Source organism: Nannospalax galili, unplaced genomic scaffold, assembly GCF_000622305.1.
Source record: "Nannospalax galili isolate Female #2095 unplaced genomic scaffold, S.galili_v1.0 scaffold846, whole genome shotgun sequence".
Classification (NCBI taxonomy): domain Eukaryota; kingdom Metazoa; phylum Chordata; class Mammalia; order Rodentia; family Spalacidae; genus Nannospalax; species Nannospalax galili.
Window position 1 is genome coordinate 2148905 of NW_008356458.1, and position 8252 is coordinate 2157156.

An 8252-nucleotide genomic window follows, 5' to 3' on the forward strand; every position below is an offset into this window, starting at 1 on the left:
GACGCCGAGAAGTGGGAGAGCTGTTGCTTATATATGCCCTAAAGGTCCCATTTATGACGTATAAGAAGCGGATTGGTTGCTGGAGATCACGCCACGGGAGGAGGCGAGGGAGAGCAGGCTCTTGTGCACGCCCCTTATGGGTGCAGCAGGATGTTTACTATTAAGAAGGTCCGGATACCGGCGCCATCTTGTAATGGCGGCGGAGGCTGTGGCTCTCCACAAACACTCATGTCAGTTTTTGTATATCTTGTGATCTAACTATTCTAAGTTAGTGAATACAGGTTCCACACCCTTGTGGATTCAGTGCCACAAGACTGAACCCTGCCACCGTCCTTTCCATTTCAGAAGCCAAATCACAAGTAGGGGACCTTCAGGTTACCCATACTTCTTTCTGTCTTGCTATAAACCAGAGAATCAGAGCAGGTAAACAATGCAAGAATGCAAGACTCTCTTCTCTCTCTCTCTGTCTCTGTCTCTGTCTCTGTCTCTCTCTCTCTCTCTCTCTCTCTCTCCCTCCCTGCAGGTATATGTCAAAGTATGTGTGATACGTAAACACATACTCTTTCATTGGGTTTGATCTTTTGCTCTAATGACTCACAGGGAAAATAATTGACTTAGGTTTATCTATGTTTATAATAGAAAGGATACAATGCACGACTGACACCTAATACTCTAATCACCCACCCGGTCTTTCTCATGACCAACCCAAACATGAGGCTAGGTAGAGACAATCCACAGGCATTCTCAAGCATTATTATTAGTATCAAGTCTGATATGATCAAAAAGGGCACAGTATGAATAACAAAAGACAATGCTAAGTACTTTGATTTCAATGTTTGTTCCCTCCTCAAATCACATTGAACTTTGATTGCCAATGTAATAGTATTAAGAGAGGGACTTGGGCTGGTGAGATGGCTCAGTGGGTAAAAGCACATGCTGCACAAACTAAGTTCGATTCCCAGAACCCATGTAATATGCCAGATGTGGCAACACTCATCTATAATCCCAGCATCCTATAGCGAAATGGGAGGTGAAGACAGGAGAATTGGCCAGAAGCTAGCCTGAGGCATGCAGCACGGAGATACAACAAAGATTATGTCTCAAAAACAAAAAGAAAGGAAAAGAATCAACTTCCAAAAAGCTGTACTCTGACTTCCACACATGTCATGGTACCCATGCACCCACACCCACCCTCATACCACCCAACACACACACACACACACACACACACACACACACACACACACACAGACACACTAAATTTTTAAAGAGGTAGGGGACCTGGAGAGATGGTTAAGAACACATATTACTCTTGCAGAGGACCCAAATATGATACCAAGCACCTGAACCAGGTGGCTCACAACTGTCTTTAACTCCAGCTCCAGGAGATCCAACTCCTCCGGGCTCCTTAGGCACCTGCACTTATGTTTATGTACCCACAAGCAGGCAAGCACACATACACATAAATAAAGATTAAAAATAAATCTCTTTTTAAAAGAGTTGGGATCCTTAAAGGTATGCTGGTCTTGAGGATATGGCTCTCTCATAAATGGAGTGGAACAGTCTGGCTCTATTGCTCTTTCACTATGTGACATCCTCCACCATGTTGTGACTCAGTAAGAAGGCAGAAACCAGATAGGGCTTCTTCAGTATGAATTTCTCAGTCTCCAAAATCAGGAGACAAATTAACTTTTATTTTCTGTAATTTATCCAGTCTGTGGTAGTCTGTCATAACAGTCAAAAATAGACTAAGAAAAGCAGGCAATTCCAACAGTGTTAGGAGCACCAAGCCAGGAAGCCAGGGCAAAAACCAAATATACTAAACCATATTTCCCCTCGACTTTGCCATTCCCCAGTGGTTCCCTTTACCTCTCGGATAAGCTACTTGTATCGGATCCCATCTCAGGATTTGCAGTGACATAATGTCATAACATGTACAAGGTGTGGGTCTTCCAAGTCTATTCTAGAAAGACAGGGATGCAGATGATAGAATGTAGAGTATGCAAAGACATTCCCAGGATTACAGCAAAAATGCTTATGGGTCTATGAGGTTCCAGCAGCCCTAAATTAAAGAACATTAAAACAAAGAATGGCAACAATTCGCAAGTCTGCTGAAAAGGAGAATCATTCAGTGGGAATCTTGTAAGATGCCATAGCATTAAATGATTCACTCTTCAGATCACTTGAGAAACAACGTTTTCAGAAAGAACAAACCTGGAGGTCAAGATCAGAAAGAAGAGGAAAATGTAATGAAAAACTCTAATTAGCATTTTCCTAGATGGTATATTATAAAGGAAAAATGAAGATGTAGATTTGGGTAAAATACAAGCCAATGTTGATTAACCCTCATGTACCTTTGCTTACCTCTAATAATACCACTATCTTATTAAATGGGGCACAAGTATTCTGTTGCTGGTAATTAGGCTCAGAGTGCGTGTCACAATTGTAATAGGTTATTGATTGCCTCTTAAAGAACTTCATAGCTCCTAGGGCTTCAAATCCATTAATGAATGCTGGAGCTGATAAAGTTGAGTTTAATTACATGCTGCATGTCTTATTACACATTAAACTTGCATTTATTCTATTTTTTTTCACAACTGAAATTTTATTTTCAGCATTCACAAAATAAATGTCTGTCTTAACTGTACTTTATTTTTCAGAAACCATGGGTATCAAAGAAAACTTAATTTGGAAAAATTAGCATATTATTCCTTATGATTTACTATTTTATGTACTAGCAAAGTTGTATTTGTGCCTGACTGGGTATGATGCAAGGACTGAAATTTAATCAGGTGTTCTTAATTGCAAGGATTTTTTTTCTTTATTCCCTGAGATCCCTACTAAAGTCCCTTTCTCTTCACAAGAGGACATTATATAAAATGCCCTCCCTCCCAAATGCTGATGTATGAATGCCTAGCCAGTGATGCACTGATGAGCTTGGAGAGAAATGGAGAAGCAATCCTTTCAGCCCAGCTTACTGATTTTAACCTACTACAGAAAGTATGCCTGTTTGAAGGACACTGTCAAGGGCTCTTTAACAGGTCAGTGACTTGATGTGTATCCCCAAGTAATATATCAAACACTTACAGAGGAAAATACTACCACACATTATCATCACTCATGACGAGAGACCAGTTATTTTGAGCTCCATACCTCTAGTTTTCAATTCCCAGAACAAATTCCTTCCTTTCAGGGTTCCTGGACACACACACATACAAACACACACACACACACAGACACACACACACACATACAAACACACACACACACAGACACACACACACACACACAAAATTCTCTGACCTCTACACTAAGCACTTTTAATTTCTTGGATACATTTTTCCTCTATTTTTGCAAAGCTAGGATTTGCACGTGCTGGGCAAGCACTCTATCACAGAGCCATATCCCCTGCCCAATTAAGCACTTTTAATTTCTTTCTACCATTCATATGGAAATGAACAATGAATTATGACAGCTCCTGAAAGTCAGGTTTCCTGGGGATAGGAGTGACTTCTGCCTCTAAGCCTCCCACTGGAGATGATCACAGTTGCTAAGAGTTGGCACTTGATTTGGAAGCCTGGGAAATGCTGAGTGCATAAAAGTCTCCCTTTGTGGAGCAGTAAAGAAGGGGGCCAGGAGAAAATATCAACAGAGAAATAGGTCTAAAATATATGGAAAAAGGTGAAAACACACCATGATTTCTAAGAACTTCAGCAGTAAAATTCCAACGCCTGATTTTCACATGTTCCAGGTACCAGCATTCTGTGAGGAATATATCCTAGGGCAAAAGCAAAAAGCAAAGAACTGGAAAGCCTTAATCAGAATTTGACTACAAAAGAAAGCTATAGAGTAATCCATGGAATTAGTGTATCTGAAGGAAGAGTCTTTCAATACAAATGGTACTGGTCAGCTTGGACTATAATAACTGGACATCCACAGGGAAGACTTGGGCAGCATTCCTCCAGAGCTGTGGAGACATGGTGGCCCCCACCAATGCAAAATCATTTTAGCATTATTATCTCAGTACTCTCACTTTTTCTTAAATATGATAAGGCAAAGTAAAGTTGCAATAAACATATGTAACTGTCAGACACATGAAGAAAAGACCCAAAAAATATGAAGACTGTTATGTAAATTGAGACTCCCATTTCTTTAAAGTTCAATAAATGAAAATTTGCAATCCTTGCTATTAATATGGGTGATTAAACAAAGAACCATGTTTATCATTAACCGAAGACAAAACTAACATGTAGTTCTACCAGTGCATCAAATCGAGGGAAGTCTAACCATATCCAAACATGATATCTAGTCCCAGGTACTTTGGATTTTTAAGTCCAAGGTCGATTAAGTTCCAGGGGACTATGGAACATCTCTCAAAATGTCCTGTAACTGTGGAGAGTCATCTGTCCTCTTGTTCAGCGAGGCCATGGAGACCCCACAAGATAGACTTGAACCAGCATCCAGTCTACAAAGAAGAGGGTCAACTCAGAGGAAATATCTCATTCATGTTTCCAAGTGAAACCAGACATGGTCAAGCAGGACCTTTGTCTTATCTTCACATAGATGGAACTGTTAAAAGAAAGGAGCCAGGAGTTCCTCCCAAGCCCATGTGACCCCTGAGGAACAGATCCTCAAATGACCTTAAGTGCAAAAATAGATTTATTTGGGCCAACTGTATGGCCTTAAACATCAAAAAGGAAAGTATAACCAAAGAGTAAGTCATCAAGTAAATTTCTTTAAGGGATTACACTTCCAGACATTAGGCTTAAGTCTATATAAAAAGTTATTTAAATAATTATATCTCATTGATGACTTTGTTCCCAACCAGAAAGTTCTGCTCAGATGTAAGACTTCAAATCTTGGTCTCCAATACTGTAGTGTCCACCTGTAGCCAAGGGAGACAACCAGCTATTGTTCTAAAATGATGGATATATTTATTTTCTCCCCCTATCTAGAAGCCTTTGAGAGGGAACTGACACTGATTCTAACCACTCCAACAGCTATCAAACTACCTGAAAGCAAATCCTGAATCCATCACTCTAGAGTCCAGCCTTGAAAGACAAAGAAAAAATGAGGAGGAACCCAATAAAGGGATGCTTTTGGAAGCCCTTGTCAAGAAATTCCAATAGACTCTCATATGAACATTTGAAAATTGCCCTGTTCTGACTTTTTTCTAGTTCCCTGTCTAGAACTTTTAATGCTAATTACTCTTGCAATTACTTCTCCTTCACATCTCCTATTCATGATTCAAGGACTTTCTTTTCCCAAGAGTTATGCAATTTGGGAGTCTTTTACATAGACACACTGAAGGGGTATTCCAATCGCCTCACCCTGTGTCCCTGTTCAGCATGGAAGAAGCCAGGGCAGTCTGCATCCCTATTCCTTATTGACAATTTGGGTAACCCCTTCAGAGGATGGGGTGATAAGAATAGGAGGTAGGAATTGGCTAGGCAGTTAGGGTAAAAAGCCCCCAAAGTTTTCTTGGCTAAAACTCACAGTGTCCTTGGGCCTCTTAGCAACCTATTCCATTCCAAAGGCCAAAAATGTCAAAAATATTTGGGAGCTTTTATCTAATCCTTAAAATATTTTAGCGTTACCTCTTCAGAAGGGGGACTGTTAAAGTAGCCAAAAGCCCCATAAAAAAATAAAGAAGAAAGAGTACATGAAGTTATCAGAAAAAAAGTGATGGGGAGATATGGGAGGAGTTGGAGGGGAAGGAGTGGGCATGGATTTGATCAAAACACCTTATATGCATGTATGAAATTCTCAATAAATTATTTATTTAGAAAAACAAAAACAAACAACAACAACAAAAAAAGAACAAAAATAACTGGGCATTGTGATATGACTTCCCACATTGGATGTGCTTCCAGGAATAGGTTTGTGTACTCATGTGTGTGTATATATATATGTTAATGTGTGTGTCCACATGTGGAGTGGGGTATATGCATGTAGAGGCCAGAGGTTAATGATTTCTTGAATCACCGTCCACCTTATTTTTGAGGCAAGGCCGCTCACTGAACCTGGAACTGACCAATTTGGCCAGAACGGGATGGTCATCAAGCTGCAGGATTCCTCCTGTCCCTACCTCCCCAGTACTGGGATTACAGACAAGTGCTGCAAACCCTGGCTTTTAGCATGGGTGATAGGGATTGAACTCTGACTGAGCCATCTCCCCAGGACCAGATGATGCTTATTTAAGATAGTTCTTTTCCTAAGACTGGAGAGATGGCTCAGTGGTTAAGAGCACTGTCTGCTGTTAAAGAGGACGCAGGTTCAATGCCCAGCACCCACATGGCAGCTAACAACAATCCTTAACTTCAGTTCCAGGGGATCTGATGCCCTCTCCTCCTCTGACCTCTGTGGGCATTGCACAACATGGGTGCACCTACCTACATGCAGGCAATACACTCATACACATAGAATAAAAATAATAAAAAGGAAAAAAAGATAGCTCTTAGGTAGCTCTTTTCCTAATGAACTCTTGAACCCCATGAAATGTTGCTTTTTCTGAAAGCCTCTTTCCAGCTCATCGTTATGAAAACCCTCTGCTTGTGACACTCAGTGCACAAATAAATGCATGTTCATAGTCTCTTCTCTGCCACATCAGCCCAGGGTCTTTTTGTAAGATAATCAATGGTCCAGTTTGCTCAACTGGAATATTGTAGGGGACAGAGGTTGCTACTTGTTAACATTGGAAAAGCCCCCAAAATGGGGAAAGTGGCAACAATTGAGTTACTCAGTTACACACTGTTCATCTACCATAGTATCTACAACATAAGTTTTTTAAAAAGGGATTCAGGGGATGGAGAGTTGGCTCAGCAGTTAAGAACACTGACTGTTCTTGCAGAGGACCCGGGTTCAAATCCCAGCACCTACATGGCAGATAACAACGGTCCAAGGGATCTGACAGCATCTTCTATTTATCCTCCGGGGGCATTGCATGACATGGGTGCACTTAAATACATGCAGGGAATACATGCATACACATAAAATAAAAACAAAGTAATATTAAAAAGTGGTTCAAGCTGGACATGGTGGTGCATGCCTCTAATCCCTTGGGAGGCAGAGGCAGGCAGATCTCTATGAGATTGGTCTATATAGCAAGTTCCAGGCCAGCTGAGGCTACATGGAGACCCTGTCTCAAAAGCATCAAAATTTAAAAATCTGTGATTAAGAGAATTTTGCATCTGTAGTTAGCCACCAGGTCAATTCAGTATGTCTTTCTTTGTAATTGTGGTCGACAATTTGTTTACAATTTGAAATACACAAAGGACAAATTTAACTTCAGTTTTCCCATTGTTTTATTAATAAAAAGAAAAATATGAAAAAAGTACACAGTGGGACTGGAGAGATGGCTCAGCGGTTAAGAACACTGACTGTTCTTGTAGAAGACACGGGTTCAAATCCCAGCACCATATGGCATCTAACAACTGCCTGTAACTCCAGTTCCAGGGGATCTGACAGTCTCTTCTGTCCTCTGCAGGCATTGCATGACACAGGTGCACTTACCTACATGCAGGCAATACACACATACACAAAAAATAAAAACAATAAATAAAATATTTAAAAAGAAAAAAAAGTACACAATGCATATCTCCTTTATTAACACCTGTTCCCTACTATTCTTCTCTTTCAGTTTTTTTTTTTTCCTTTGCTTGCCTGGTTACTTTTCATTATCCTGGTTCTTGTAGCTGTGTCTGGATACATAATCACTGATCAGGATTTGGTGCTAGGATCCACATATGAGGGAGAACACATATCATTATTTTTTTTCTGAGTTGGTGTTACTTCACTTAGTATAACAGTTTCTAGTTCCATCCATTTACCTGCAAATTTCATGATTTCATCTTTCTTTACTGCTGAGTAAAACTCCATTGTATATATGAACCACATTTTCATTATCCACGTGTCAGCTGAGGGACACTTAGGTTGCTTCCATCTCTTAGGTATTGTGAAAAGAGCAGGAACAAACATGAATTTACAAGTGTCTCTGCAATAGGATGAGCTATTTGGGTATATACGAAGGAGTGGTATAACTGGGTTAGATGGTAGGTTCATTTGTAGTTTGTAAGAATTCTCCACACTGCTTTCCCTAGGGGTTGAACCAGTTTTCAGGCCCACCAGCAGTGGATATGTGTTCCCCTTTCTCCATATCCTCTCCAACATTTGGTATCATATGTTTTCTTGATCTTAGCCAGTCTGACTGGGGTAAGGTGAGACCTTAAAGTGGTTTTAATTTGCATTTCCTT